Genomic DNA, 17,047 nt, shown 5'->3' with positions numbered 1-17,047 from the left:
GGTTGGGGAATTTGAGTAGAATTAGGGAGAGGAAGATAAAAGGTGGGTGCTAAAGTAGGAGAGGGCTTATTGGAGATAGGGGAAGGTATGGGGGGGAAAGGGTTGAGGAGGAGGGAAGAAGAGCAGAGGGAGTTAGGGAAAGCTGTGGAAGGGGAGTATATTCAGGAGGAGGATGGTCAATGGAGTCAAAGGAGGAGAAGGAGGATTCCCCTGAAGTTACTTTAGATAAAGAATTTGGCTTGATGTGAAAGAGCGGCATAGAGAAGGTTGAGTTCTGAGGGTCCAGAAAGCTTGAGAATAGGGAACTTCTGACCATTTGCCATTGCATTGAATAAAGTTATCAATTTCTGTGAGAATTCGCCAATCAAAGGTGACATTTTCTGGTGAAAGTTTTTGTTGTTCTAAAGGTTATTGTGGCCAAGACAAATTGGAGAGAAAAATACGCTTTTCTGGCTTTATTTTCTTTTTAATTGGAGTTTACCAAGATTATGAAGTAAACATCTGAAAAGGGTAGAATCAGGAATTGTCAGGGTGTTACCCATGACTATTAGCAATTTTTCTTTTAATATGAAGGAAAGGTTTACTACATGCTAGGAATTTTGCTTGCAAGAGGCTTATGGAGGTCTGCTCATGGAAACTTAAGTTTAATTGCTCCTTTTGAGACTCATAGTTACCAACTCCATTGAAAGCTTACAGTCTCCCTAGGGACTTGCATCTAGGATGTGCTGACTCTTGTTGGGGACCTATGGACAGGAGGTTTATGGAAGTTACCAACTCCATTGGCAACTTATGGGCCAGTGTAACTTTAAGTGAGGCTAACTACCCAGATCCAAGATCCATTCACAATAACAAAGCAGGTGTCTCTGGTTTGTTGTCAGAAATCTGGAAAGTGTACAGTTTTTCACTCAAGGCATCTCCCAAGTTGTTTTTTGACTGCTGCTTGGGAAAACACTCATACAGCTGGAGAGTTTAGACCAAGCTCCAGCTTTAGGCCAGGCATACTGAGGCAGGCCAAGGTGTTGCCAGGACAATGAATAAAACTCTCATGGGAGGATCTGGGCAGAAGGGCACCACTTACCTAGCACAAAATTAGTTGTAGATGTTTGAGTGCTGTGGAGATAAGCTGATGTCACGTCAAGATGGTCATGACAAGCACCTGACAGTGAATGCTCAAGCTGTCAAGTGTATGGAAACCAGAATGACTATGAGATTTGGGGGACACAGTCAACTCTCCTGTCAGGACTAAGGTGGTCCTGTAGCCCCGAGGGTCTGGAAAGCTAAGCCTCAGTCAGACCTCTGTTCCAGGTTTTGGCATTAAAATGTTGGGCACAGTGTTGTTAAAGAATCCACACATGACAGCGAGTCAAAGCAACATGGATTTATTGAGCAAAGTGACAGAGTGAGAGCCAATGCAGAGGAAGGAGATGACTCTGGCCTTCTTTCTGAGTGCTAGATTTTAAAGGCAAAAGTGGGTGGTGGGGGTGATGTGAGCTGTAGGCATCACTGGGCATTATTGAGCTGGAGCAGACCATGACCTCATGCTCATGGTCATCTGGTCTTGCTTCTGATCTTGGGCGTTGACACATCCATGCCCATCTGTCTGGCCACCACATCAGGTGCTGTCAGGGAAGCTACTGTGAAAGAGAAGCTGAGAAAGTAACAGACTCCATTTTATATGTCAAGTTGTTCTTATGAGACCTGACCAAGGCCACAATGAGATATCATCTCACACATAGTAGAATGGCCATTATAAAAAATAAACAAGCAAACAAGCAAAAACAGAACATTATACATGCCCAAGATGATGTGGAAAAAGGGGCACACTTATTCACTGTTGCTGGGAAGGTAGAATGGTGGAAGGCAGTTTGGCTGTTCATCAGCAAGCTAACTATAGAATTGCCATGTATCCAGCAATTGCATTACTAGGTATAACTTAGCAAAATCTAGAGTGGTCAGTGATTATGATTAAAAGTATGAATATAAGAATGTTTTATATGAGGGAGAATAAATTAATGTCAACATTGCAAGGTGTTGAAAATGGGATAATATATGGAAAAAATACAGTGAATGCAAAGTATAGTATATAATTAACAGCAGCATTGTAATATGCTTTCAGCAACCCATTCATTAAGTATATTCTTGGAAGAACTGAAAGCAGGGGCATGAATGGGCATTTGTACACTGGTGTTTATGGCAGCAGTATTGACAATTTGTGATGGATGGTGGCAGTCTGAGGGTACATCAGCTGAAGAATGGAAGGGTGAAATGAGATCTATACATACAATGGAATACTGAGTGGTTGTAAGAAGGAAGTTGTGAAGCATACGGCAAAGTGAATGGACTTTGCCCTCAGTGTGTTGAGTGAAATAAGTTAGAAACGAAAAGACAAACATAATGTCTCACTAATATGGGCTAACTATTATGTGCAAACTTTAAGACTTGAACTTGAGAACATAGGTTATCAGGGGAAGTCTTATTGAAAAGGTTCTTAGATTGTAAGCGTTTATGGAAGTCACATTTATTCCTTATTTGTAATGGTTAATTCTATATTCTGAGATGCTGAATTTAGGTTAGTCCCTGGAACTTTGGGTATCTGTGTGGCAACTGAGATTACGAGCTTAAGTTCTGCAGCTGTGAAAGTCAGCCTTGCCCAGTATAGCAACTGTTTAAAAAGCTGAAAAAGAGATCAGACTTCAACTAGAGATATGAATGAAGCTGATCTGGTTAGGAATAAGGTAAATGAGACTAAAGGGTAAAGCATGACACTGACTGTGTTTAAAACTTCAACTTCTGTTTGAGACCAAAGCAAGACATATTTATCTGGTGCAAACTGTATATATTCTTTTTTTTTAGAAAAAGAAATAAAAAGACAACAGAAAAAGAAATAAAAAGATAACAGAGAAAAAAAGATTATACATACCATACCCCTTACCCCTCACTTTCATTTACCACTAGCATTTCAAACTAAATTTATTTTAACATTTGTTTCCCCTATTATTTATTTTTATTCCATATGTTCTACTCTTCTGTTGATAAAATAGCTAAAAAGAGCATCAGACACAAGGTTTTCACATTCACAGAGTCTCATTGTGAAAGCTATGTCACTGTTCAATCATCATCAAGTACATGGCTACTGGAACACAGCTCTACATTTTCAGGCAGTTCCCTCCAGCTTCTCCACTACATCTTGAACAACAAGGTGATATCTACTTAATGTGTAAGAATAACCTCCAGGATAACCTCTCGACCTTGTTTTGAATCTCTCAGCCATTGACACTTAGTCTCATTTCACTCTTCCCCCTTTGGTCGAGAAAGTTCTCTCAATCCCTTGATGTAAATTCTCAGCTCATTCTAGGGTTTTTCTCAGTCCCTTGATGCTGAGTCTCAGCTCATTCCAGGATCTCTGTCCCACATTGCCAAGAAGGTCCACACCCCTGGGAGTCATGTCCCATGCAGAGAGGGGGAGGGTGGTGAGACTGTTCGTCATGTTGGCTGGAGAGAGAGGCCACATCTGAGCAACAAAAGAGGGTCTCTTGGGGGTGACTCTTAGGCCTAAATTTTAAGTAGACTTGACCTATCCTTTGTGGGGTTAAGTTTCATATGAACAAACCCCAAGACTGGGGGCTCAGCCTATAACTTTGGTTGTCCACACTGCTTGTGAGACTATCAAGAATTCAACTTGGGGAAGATGAATTTCTCCCCACTCTCACCATTCCCCAAAGGGGGATTGCAGATACTTTTCCACTCACTGATCAAATCACTCTGGGATTCATCGGGGCTTCACTCTGGACAAACCAACAAAATCTCATGTCCTACTTGAGATTCCAAGTACTTATGGTGTTCAATCAAACTATCTACATAAGTTATATTAGGAAATGCTCTAGTGAAAATATAAATTTTGTAACAAATAAGCATTTTTTGCTTTAGTCTCACACATAAGGTAACATTTTAAAATATTAATTACCATCTATTTTCAGCACCCTGCAATAATGATATTCCTTTGTTCTTCCTCATGCAAAAACATTTTTTAAATTTGTACATTGTACATTTCACTATTTTTATACACTTTAGGCATTCCTAGATTATACCATCTCAATCTTTAACATCTATCTTTCTTTCTGATTTCATTTATGTCCCCAGCCCTGCTCCCTCTATCATTCTCACATGCGGCTTCATTCAGTGTTTTAACATAATTATATTACAGTTAGGTAGTATTGTGGGGTCCATTTCTGAGTTTTTGTATCCATTCCTATTGCACAGTCTGTATCCCTTCAGCTCCAATTACCCAATATCTTATCCTATTTCTATCTCCTGATGGTCTCTGTTACTAACAACATATTCCAAGTTTATTCACTGATGTCGGTTCATATCAGTGAGACCATACAGTATTTGTCCTTTAGTTTTTGGCTAGTCTCACTCAGCATAATGTTCTCAAGGTCCATCCATGTTGTTACATACTTCATCACTTTATTCTGTCTTACAGCTGCATAATATTCCACTGTATGTGTATACCACATTTTGTTTAGCCACTCATCTGTTGATGGACATTTTGGCTATTTCCATCTCTTTGCAATTGTAAATAATGCTGCTATAAACATTGGTGTGCAAATATTCGTTTGTGTCTTTTCCTTTATGTCCTCTGAGCAGATACCTAGCAGTGGTATTGCTGGGTCATATGGCAATTCTATATTCAGCTTTTTGAGGAACCGCCAAACTGCCTTCCACAGCGGTTGTACCATTTGACATTCAAACCAACATGAATAAGTGCACCTCTTTCTCCACATCCTCTCCAGCACTTGTGATTTTCTGTTTTGTTGATAATGGCCATTCTGGTGGGTGTGAGATGATATCTCATTGTGGTTTTGATTTGCATTTCTCTAATGGCCAGGGACATTGAGCATCTCTTCATGTGCCTTTTACCCATTTATATTTCCTCTTCTGAGAAGTGTCTGTTCAAGTCCTTTTCCCATTTTGTAATTGGACTGGCTGTCTTTTTGTTGTTGAGTTGAACAATCTGTTTAAAAATTCTAGATACTAGACCTTTATCTGATATGTTGTTTCCAAATATTGTCTCCCATTGTGTAGGCTGTCTTTTTACTTTCTTGATGAAGTTCTTTGATGCACAAAAGTGTTTAATTTTGAGGAGTTTCCATTTCTTTCTTTCTTTCTTCAATGCCCTTGCTTTAGGTGTAAGGTCTATAAAACTGCCTCCAATTATAAGATTTATAAGACATTTCCCTACATTTTCCTCTAACTGTTTTATGGTCTTAGACCTGACGTTTAGATCTTTGATCGATTTTGAGTTAACTTTTGTATAGGGTATGAGATACGGGTCCTCTTTCATTCTTTTGCGTATGGATATCCAGTTCTCTAGGCACCATTTATTGAAGAGACTGTTCTGTCCCAGGTGAGTTTGCTTGACTGCCTTATCAAAGATCAAATGTCCATAGAAAAGAGGGTCTATATCTGAACACTCTATTCAATTCCATTGATTAATATATCTATCTTTATGCCAGTACCATGCTGTTTTGACCACTGTGGCTTCATAATATGCCTTAAAGTCAGGCAGCGTGAGACCTCCCATTTTGTTTTTTTTCCTCAAGATACTTTTAGCAATTTGGGGCACCCTGCCCTTCCAGATAAATTTGCTTATTGGTTTTTCTATTTCTGAAAAGTAAATTGTTGGGATTTTGATTGATATTGCATTGAATCTGTAAATCAATTTAGGTAGAATTGACCTCTTAACTATATTTAGTCTCCCAATCCATGAACATGGTATGCCCTTCCATCTATTTAGGTCTTCTGTGATTTCTTTTAACAGTTTCTTGTAGTTTTCTTTGTATAGATCTTTTGTCAAGTGTATATATTCTTAGCACACTGTTTAAATCAACTTTCATGGGCAGTTTATTCAAACACCATAATTACATGGAACCTTGAATAGGGAATGAGGTCTTGTTGGTTTGTACAGGTTAATGTGATGTCCCAATAAATCCCAGAATAATTTGGGCAGAAAATAAATAATTCCAAATTATCCTTGAAGTACATGAGAAAATGTGGAAATGTTAAACCTCCTCACCTGGTAAACTCCTGATATTCTCACAAATATTGGGAACTACTAATTTAATTTAATCTTGGAGCTTGCCATTTTAAAACTTAATCCCACAGAGGAGAAGCTGAGCCTACTTATAATTATTCCTAATTGTCACCCCCAAATAACTTATTTTGTTGTTCAGATTTGGCCTTTGTCTGGAATTCAACTCAGCAGGTTAAGCTGCTAATGACCCCCTAAATGGGACATAACTCCCTGTTATGTAGGACCTCCTTAGTAATGTGGAACCTGATTCCCAGGTATGAGCATTGCCCTGGCATCATGGAATTAAGAAAGATTTCTTAACCAAAAGGGGGAAAATTAATTAGACAAAATAAAGTTTCAGTGCCTGAGAGAGTTCAAATAGAGTCCAGAAGTCATTCTGGAGGTTATTCTTATATATTACATAGTCATCCTTTTCAGTTTTTAGTAGATTAGAATAGCTAGAAGGGAATACCTGAAACTCTTGAACTGTATTCCAGTACCTTTGATTCTTGAAGATGATTTTATAATTATATAGCTTTCACAGAGTGACCATGTGACTGTGAAAACTTGTAGCTGACATTCCCTTTAATCAGTGTATGAACAAATGAGTAAAAAAAGTAAAGACAAAATATAAATAAATGATAGGGGCAGTTAAGGAGTGTGTTATGTTTGGGGTGTTCTTTTTCATCTTTTTTTTCATTCTTGTATGTATTTATGAAGTAATGAAAATGCTTAAAAATTGATTGTGTTGATGAATGCACAATTATACAATGATACTGTGAACCATTGATACTTTGGACATTACAGCTTATGTGAAAATGTCTCAGTAAAGTTACATTAATAAAGCTATAACAAATATAATAAAAGATGTAGTTTTAAAGGTGGACAGCATACATGAAAAATGAAACTGTTCAGAGATGGAACTTATAAAATGTCAAATGGAAATTTTAGAAATAAGTAGAGAATATGAGAGATAATTCTCTCAAGACATCAGCAGACTTGGTAGAAAAAACATCAATGAACATGAAATTATCCAATTAAAACATTAAGATATATAAAGTGTAATCAAAACAGAAAGGAAGCAGACTTCCAACTTGGGGAAGATGGAATAAATGTACCTTTTCATATACCACCTGTAAAGTACAACTACAAACCTTAGGGAAGTGTGGAATTTAGTTCATCCTCCAGTGCAGCTCATAAATAACCAGGAATGGTGCAGAACAACTGCTAGGAAAACATCAGTGATGGGACACATAGCAAACACTAGTCTAGACCAGGTGTAATTGCTGAGATCCCTTACAGAATTGTAAGTCCTCAAGCTTTGGAGTCTGACACCACTCCCCCATGAGCACGGTAGACTGGTCCCCATAGGAGAAAAGAAACAATCTTTACTAGTAACAAGGGATTAGCTCAACCAAGCTCCTATTGTGAAATTAATTAACAAATTGTGACTACTGAAAACAGGCCCTCAACACAGATAAACATGGAATAAGCACTGAAAGAACTAGGAGTTTTCACCCCAGCAGAGAGGTGACAGAGATCGTGGGAAAAAAAAAAAAAAAAAAAAACAGAAGCTTTTGAGTTAGATAGCACAAAATACTGGAAAAGGACGGGCCCAAAGAAAAGGGGGCACACAGATCCTGTACATACTTGGAGCCAAGTACCAACTCAAGCTCTTCATTAGCAAACCCAAGGAGTGGAGGTTGGCTCTAAAAAGGCATTTTTCTTTTTCATTTCTTAAACAGCTCATTAGATAAAACTGCATGCACTCTCAGACTCCAGCACTGCCCTAGGCAAAGGCAGAACTAAAGCATGTCTGAGAAACAAAGAAACCAGTCAGGTGAAATGGGTTGATTCCCTAAAGGTCATATCTTCCCCAAGAAAATGAAGGCAAGGCCCAGTTCAAGTGGAATGCTTCCTTCAAGAAATTCAAGCCTCAATGACTAGAAAACAGAAGTAATCAAATCCTACCCACTGCCTCACCTCTGTCTCAACCACGCCTCTGACAGAGGCAGTGTGCTGAAATTAAAAGTGCCAAGTCATTTTAAGCTTGTGGAAAGACATGGAAAGACAAGAGCCACAACTAGGCAAAATAGGAAAACCACAGAGTCTAGAGGCTTCATAGGAAAGTCTGACAACCTGCAAGGTCTCACCCTCAGGGACAACAGATGTTGACTACCTTCTTCTCCTGAGTCCTGAGCCTGTCTGGCTTAGAAAAAAAACAACACTTCAAATGAGATACAAGAGTTGAAACAACTAATTCAGGATGTTCAAACAGACATGCAAAATCTCATCAAAAATAAAATCAATGAATTGAGAGAGGGTATAAAGAAGACATTGGGAAAACATAAAGAAGAACTCAAAAGTATGAAAAAAGTGGCGGGCCGCGGTGGCTCAGCGGGCAAAGTGCTTGCCTGCTATGCCGGAGGACCTCGGTTCGATTCCCGGCCCCAGCCCATGTAACAAAAACAAAGAAACAAAATACAATAAAACAAGAAAATGTTTAAAGATGTTTCCCTTTCTTCCTTCCTTCCTTCCTTCTATCCTTCCTTCCTTCTCTCTGTCTTTCCTTTAAAAAAAAAAAAAAAAAAAAAAAAAAAGTATGAAAAAAGAAATTGCAGAACTTATGAAAATAAAAGGCACAATAGAAGAGAAGAAAGAAATAGAAACCTTCAACTTAAGATTTGAAGAGGCAGAGGAAAGAATTAGTTAACTAAACAACAGAATATCTGAAATACAATGCACACAAAAATAAATAGGGAAGGGAATGGAAAAATACAAGCAAGGTCTCAGAGAATTGAAGAACAATAAGAAGTGCATGAATATATGTGTTGAGGGTGTCCCAGAAGGAGGTGAGAAGAGAAAAGGAAAAGAAAGACTAATGAAAGAAATAATCACTGAAAATTTCCCATCTCTTATGAAAGACAAAAAATTAGAGATCCAAGAAGTGCAGCATACTCCAAACAGAATGGATCCAAATAGATCTACTACAAGACATTAACTAATCAGATTGTCAAATGTCAAAGACAAAAAATTTTGAAAGCAACAAGAGAAAAGCAATGCATCACATAAAAGGGAAGCTCAAAAAGACTAAGTGTGGATTTCTCATCAGAAGCCATGGAGACAAAAAGGTGTTGGTATAATGTATTTAAGACTCTGAAAGAGAATAAATGCCAACTAAGAATTCTATACCCACCAAAGCTGTCCTTCAAAAACAAGGAGGAGATTAAAATATTTTCAGACAAACAATCACTGAAAGAATTTGTGACTAAGAGACTGACTCTACAAGAAATACTAAAGGGAGCACTAAAGGCAGATGAGAAAAGGCAGGAGAGATAGGTCTGGAGAAGAATGTAGAAATGAAGATAATCAGTAAAGTCAAAAAGAGAAAAAAATTAGGGTGCATGTGTGGTTCAGTGGTAGAATGCTCACCTTCCATATGGGAGACCTAGGTTCAATTCCCAGACCATGCACCACCACCCCCCAAAAAAAGAGAGAAAAAAATAAATATGACATATAAAATCCAAAAGACAAAATAGTGGAAGAAAGTACTGCCTATACAGTAAAAACATTAAACTTCCCCAATCAAAAGAACAGACTGGCAGAATGGATTAAAAAATAAGACTCATCTTTATCCTGTCTACAAGAGACTCACTTTAGACCTAAGGAATAAAATAGGTTGAAAGTGAAAAGGACAAAGAAGGACACTATGTATTAATAACAGGAACAATTCAAAAAGAAGTTATAACAATCATAAATATTTATGCACAAGGTAAAGTATTCTAAAATACATGAGGCAAATACAGACAACATTGTAAAACAGAATAAAGTAATGAAGCACATAACAATATGTATCAACCTTGAAGATATTATGGTGAAACAAAGGACAAATACTGTACGGTCTCACTAATATGAAATTGTTAATGAAGGAACGTTAAGAATTAAAGTGAAAAGCACGTTATCAGGTGATAAAAAGAGAGTTGAGATTGTGCATTTGTACTGAAGGAATATAGATTGTGCAACAGGACTGATTGTAAAAATTCAGAAATGGATAGCACAATACTACCTGATGGTCACACAAAAATGTAAGTATAATGAATGAAGTTGAATTTGAGAATGTTTGAGGGAGAAGGGCTGGTGGCACATATGATACTGGCAAGAAAGATAGATGAAAAAAACAGACCATATAAATTAGAAAGGCTTAGAATTGGAAATTATGAGCAGTAAGTGTACAAATATAAAAACCTATTTGCATGGGGTGGGAAACAAATGAATGTCAACATTGGAAGAGTTTAAAACTGATAGTATATAGGAAAATATACAATGCAAGTGAAAGTGTATAGTCAACAGCATCATTGTAATACCCTTCCACTGAAGGTAACAAAGGCATTTTGCAAAAAGTAAATGTCAACAAGAGGGGGGCATGGGGGTGGGGTATGGATTCTGTGCAGAAGGAAAGGTAATGTCTTCATGTAGATTATGGTGGTGAAAGCATGTCTATTTACTTAAGTTGGATTGCATGGTGTGCAAATAAAATTGGTTAAAAATGAATGGAGAGAAACGAGTGCTAGAGAATATGTGGAGAAAAAGATGTACCTATTAACTATTGGTAGGGAAACTGAGTGGTGTAGCCCCACCAGAGGGCAGTGTGGTGGTTCCACAGGAGGTTAGGAGTGGGGTTGCCATACGATCTTGCAACCCTGTTGTTAAGTATATACCAGGAGGAACAAGAGTGGGAACAGGAATACACATTTGCACACTGGTGTTTATGGCAGCACTGTTCATTATTGCAATGAATGGAAGTGGCCTGAAGGTACAATAACTGAGGAATTGAAGTGAAAACTGTGCTGTTTACAAACAAAGGATAACTGAGCAGCTGTAAAAAGGAATGATGTTGTAAGGCATGCAACCAGGTGAATGAATCTTGAAACCAGTATGTTGAATGAAATGGCAGAAATATAAAGACAAATATTATCATACTTCACTCATATTGACTAACTACTTCATACAAACTCAGAGAATTGAAGTTGAGAGCATGGGTTATTAAGTTGGGGCCTATTGTAAAGGGTCTTAGATTTTAAGCTCTTACGGAAGTCTCATATACTCAGGAGTTGTAACTGATATTTCTAAATTCCAAGATTATGAGCTATTTTTATATAACCTGATTGTTCACTGAATCTTCTGTCATTTCTGTCACACCTAAGACTCAGAGTTTGAGTATTGAACCTATAAAAGTCAGCATTTACACTTTTGGCAACTGTTAAAAATGTTGAAAATGTGGCCAGATTCATCTAGAGATATGAATGAAGCTGATCAGAAATAGACAAGGTAAATCAGAATAATGTGTAAAGGATGACATGGCCCATGGTTTCAATCTTCAACCATTGTGTGAGATCAAAAGGAGAGATGTTTATTTTGGGCATAATTTATATTTTGAATAGGACATTATCTGATTTAACTAGCATGGTCAGTTTATTTGAACATCAGAAGTACATGGAGTCTTGAATAGGGCATGAGATCTTCTTGGTTTTTACAGGTTAGAGTGATGTCCTGCTATATCCCAGAGTACTTTGGGCAGAGAACAAAAATTTAATTGCAATGTCCTTTCGGGGTCTGAGGAGAAAGAAGGAAATATTTAAATTCCCTATCTCGGGAATTCCTGATATTCTTGCAAGCAGTGGGAACAACAAATTCAATAGGCTAAGCCCTCAATTTTGCCCCTGTGAAGCTTATTTCTGCAAAGTAGAGGCTAAGCCTGCTGATAATTATGTCTAAGTGTCACCCACAGAGAGCCTCTTTTGTTGCTCAGATGTTGCTTCTCTCTCTAAGTCAACTTGGCAGGTGAAGTCACTGCCTTCCCCCCTGCATGGGACATGACTCCCAGAGGTATAAATCTCCCTGGAAACATGGGACCAACTTCCAGGTATGAGTCAGGATCCAACATCATTGGAATGAGAAAGTCTTCTTGACCAAAAAAGGGGGAAGAGAGAAATGAGACAAAGTAAAATCTCAGTGGCTGAGAGATTTCAAACAGAGTTGGGAGGTATTCCAGAGGTTATTCTTATGCATTATATAGATATCCCTTTTTAGTTTATGGTGTATTGGAGTGACTAGAGGGAAATACTTGAACCTGTTGAACAGTGCTCCAATAACCTTGATTCCTCAAGAAGACTGTAAAATTATTTAGCTTTTACAATGTGACTGTGTGATTGTGAAGATCTTGTGTCTGATGCTCCCTTCATCCAGGGTATGAAAAGATGAATTTAAAAATCTAAGGATAAAATGTAAATAAGTAATAGGTGGAGATAAAGGGTAAAAATTGGGTAGACTGAAATACTGTGGGTCAATGAGAAGGCAGGGTAAGGGCTGTGGGATGTATGAGTTCGTTTCCTTTTTCATTTCTTTTTCTGGGGTGATAAAAATGTTCTAAAAATGATCTTGGTGAAGAATATATAACTATGTAATGATATTTTGAATCATTGATTATAAAATGTGGTTGGGCTGTATTTGTGTGGATTTTTCTCAACCAAATATATATTTTTAAATGATCCACTTATCTGAAAAGATAAAAACAGACAGAGCTCTAGCCACTTGAATATCTTGGAAGTATCCAAGGATTTGAGTGGGTACAGGGCGGTGAGCAGAGGGTATTATTTTACTGTAGGTGTCGTTTACATTATCTCGGAACTTGTCTGAGATTTAAATTTCAGATCCACTCCAAATTTAATAAACGAACTCCAGGAAAGGACCTAGGACTGTATTTTAACAAGCCTCCAGGTGATTCTGAAGTTCTCTGAAATTTCAGAACCCAGTTTTAGATTTTGTGAGAACATAGATACAGTCTTATGGAAGGCCCTATTTTTTAAAGTCATTCTCAAATCTCTAAGGATATGAATTTCTCCTTTCAGACAATGCTGCTTAAATGAACTTTTTGCCATGATGCAAGTGTTCTACATCTGCAGTGTCAGTATGGTGGCCACTATTCACACGTGGTTTGGGACATCTGAAACATGGCTAGTGGGCTGCAAGAACCGAATTTTAAATTTTATTTAATTTTAATTTAGATATAAATAACCACATGTAGCTATGTCTACCATATTGAACAGTACAGTTCTAGAAGATAACTAAGCAATATTAAGTGATATTCAATCTGGTTCTAAAAATATTACCAAAAAACAGCTTTAGAATAAAAATAAATTAAAATAGCGCAGGCCAGAGTGGCTCAGCAGGCAAGAATGCTGGCCTGCCATGCCAGAGGACCCAGGTTCAATTCCCAGTGCCTGTCTATGTAAAAAATAAATAAATAAATAAATAAATAAATAAATAAATAAATAAATAAATTTAATTAATTAATTAAAATAAACTAGTGCAATCTACCAAACTAGCAAGCTGAAGAAGAAAATCACATGATCATATCAATCAGTTCAGGAAAAGCATTTGACAAAATGCCATACTAGTTCTTTCAAAACCATTCAGAAAAATAGGAATAGAGGAGAAATTCCCCAACTTGATAAAGAGCATCTACAAAAACCCTATAGCTAACGATATACCTAATGATGAAAAATTGATGCTTCCTCCTAAAATCAAGAACAAGACATGAATATTCACTCTCAGTACTCTTGTTGAACATAGTGGTAGAAGTTTTAGTAGCACAGTAATGCAATAGAAGGAAATAGAAGGCATACAGAAGAGAAAGGAAGAAATTAAACCATCCTGATTTGAAAATGGAATGAAAAATGATAGTGGATATTAAATCAGAAACCATGTAGACCAGAAACAAGTGGCATGGTATTTTTCAAGAGTTGGAAAAATCCTGTCAATCCAGGTTCCTAATCACAGAGAAAATGTCTTTCAAGAATTAGGGGAATGAAGATATTTTCAATGAAAAAAAAGAGTTTGAAAAAATAAGGGTTTGCCACAAGCAGAACTACACTAAAAGAATTGCAAAAGAAGTTCTCTAAATGGAGAGAGAATGAGAAAAGGAGGAATATTGGAAAATAAAAAAGAAAGAAAGAACCTAGTAAACATTAAGTTTAAACACAATGGACTGTCATTCTTCTATTGAGCTTTCAAAGTCATAGTGATGGTTGTCTAAAAATAACACTTTCTGCTGTTGTTCTGGAATTGATATAGAGAAAATATTTAAGATTATAATATAAATGGTAGAAAGAGGGTAAAAAGACAAACAATGAGGTAAGATTTCTCTACTTCCTTCAAACTGATAAGATGACAAAACATGTGCACTATAGTAAATTATGCATATGTAATATAATACCAATAGCAATCACTTAAAAAGATTCACAAAATGATATACTGAAAATACTATATGAAAATCAGAATTACAGCTTAACCAATGTTCAGGTAACCCACAGAAAAGCAAGGAAGAAGAAACATAGAATGAAAAACAGAAAGTATAAACGGAAAATGAAAGGTAATATCCCAGATTTAAGCCATAACATATAAAAATTGGAATGGTTTAAAAACACAAATCAAATGACAAAGACTGTCTATAGCTTAAATATGACCCAACTATATACTGTCTATGAAATCTCACTTCAAATATAAGAACACAGGGTATTTGACAGTAAAATTAAGGAATAGGATATGTCAAGAAAGCATCAAGTAAAGGAACTGTATATTAATATCAGTTGAAATAAACTTCAAAACAAAAAAAGTTATCAGAGACAGGGAAGAACATTAATGTAATGAAAAAAATGCAATCATTCCAGTACCATAAAGCTCCTATAAGAAATGCAAGAAACATCTTCAAGACCTAGTAATAGGAGGTAGCTTCCTAAACTTTACACCCAAAGCACAAGCAACAACAACAACAAAAAGATAAATGGGAGCTCCTCAAAATCACATGTTTTTGTGCCCCAAAAGACTTTGCCAAAAAGTTGAAGAGGCAGCAAAGTCAATGGGAGAAAATATTTGGAAATCACCAAGGATAAAGGTTTGATATCCTGTATCAAACAGAAATCATAAAACTCACAAGAAAGGAACTAACAACTCAATTATAAAATAGCATAAAGATATGAATAGGCCTTTTTCTGAAGAGCAAATATAGATGACTAAAAAGCATATAGAGATTCTCATTCTCATTAGCTATAAGAAAAATGGAGATCAAGACTGCAATGAGATACCATTTCACAGCTATAAGAATGACCGCTATTAAACAAACAGGAAACTACAAATATTTGGGAGGGTGTGGAGAAATTAGGACAATTATACACTGCTGGTGAGATTGTAGAATGGTACAGCCACTATGGAAGACAGTCTGGTAGTTCCTCAGAAAACTAAATATTGACTTGAACTATGACCTGTCAATACCACTCTTCAGTATATACTCAGAAGAGCAGAAAGCAGTTACACAAACAGATTTCTACACTGATGTTCATAATAGCATTTTTCACAATTGCCAAAAGATGGAAACAATCCAAGTGCCCACCAATAGATGAGTGGATTAACAAAATGCGGTATATACTTAAAATGGAATATTATGCAGCAGTAAGATGCAATGACATCCTGGAGCACATGAAAAGATAGAATAGCCCTGAGAATATAATGCTGAGTGAAATAAGCCAGACAGAGGAGGATAGATAGTATATGATTCCACTTTTATGACCATGGTAAAGGAAGATCAGAGGTTTATAATACAGAATATAGGAGACCTAGAGATACATAGAAGCTTAAGATGAGTGAACAGTTAGCTACTAATGAGGTTGAACTTAATTGTAAGGAAATAGAAGTGAAAACAGTTCACTAGTGGACTTATAAAAAATATCACCATATTGAAGGTAAACATGACTGAAAAGGTTATACAGAATTATGTCTCCCACCGATTAATGTTACAGATGTAAATTAGTTCTTGCATGAACTACTGCAAAAGTATGAATCTTGTATAAAGGCTGTATAAGTTCAGGTTAAAGGGGGAACTGCTATTGCATACTATGGACTATAGTTAACAGGAAAACATCAACAGCACTGCAGCAATACCACGTGTACATAATTGGGAGTTGGACAAGAGTTAGGGGGAGGTTTTGATTTTCTATTAGATGTCGGTGGGTTTATCGGTTATCTTCCTCTTAGGAACAATTAATTCATATAAAATTGAGTGTGTTGGTGGACTGTTGACTTTGAACTTCATACATTAGGCCCGATGTATGGAGGTGGCTGAAAGATGCACTGACTGAGACGTATACTGGTGCACTATGGAGTATATATATGATCAAACACTGTGCTGCTACAGAAATAAATGGAGTTGTGAGGCATGCTGCAATGTGAATGAACCTGTAGGACATTTGGTGAGGAAAAATATGCCAGAAACAAAAGAGCAGATTGTCTGATCTCATTTTGAAAACACTTACAAGAAAATTGGGGCTTAGATTGTAAGCTCTTACAGCAGCAACATTTAGTCTGGAGCAGTTAGCTGCTATTTCTGGATTTTGAGAGGTTATTTCATATGTGTAGAACCTGGTATATAGAGATAAAATTGAAGCTGATCTGGTCAGGATTAAGGTATTTCAGAATATAGGGGTAAGGAAGATATTGTCTATATTTTAGAGCTACTCTTTCAGACCAAAAGAAGAAAGGTTTATTTTGTCCAGAGCCTAAATTTTCTGTAACACTTCATTTAACTCAACCTGCCTGGATATATTATTTAAACAATCCAAAAACAAGAAGCCCAGAATAAGAGTGAGAGCCTTTAAACCTGTATCACTTAATATAATGCCTGGATATATCCCAGAGTATATTAAGCAGATAATCAAAAAGTATTGGCAAAGACCCTTGAAGGATGGGAGAAAAAATATGGAACTATTAAACTTTATCACCAGGGAAACCCCAGATACTGTGCCAAACATTAGAGACACCCAAATAGACAGGTCAAGCCCTTGATCTTGAGGCTTGCTCTTGTGAAGCTTATTTATGTAGTTGAGAAGCTTAGTCCATCTATAGGTATTCCTAAGAGCCACA

The sequence above is a fragment of the Tamandua tetradactyla genome, chromosome X (assembly GCF_023851605.1).
Source record: "Tamandua tetradactyla isolate mTamTet1 chromosome X, mTamTet1.pri, whole genome shotgun sequence".
Lineage (NCBI taxonomy): Eukaryota > Metazoa > Chordata > Mammalia > Pilosa > Myrmecophagidae > Tamandua > Tamandua tetradactyla.
This window is presented reverse-complemented; position numbering follows the sequence as displayed.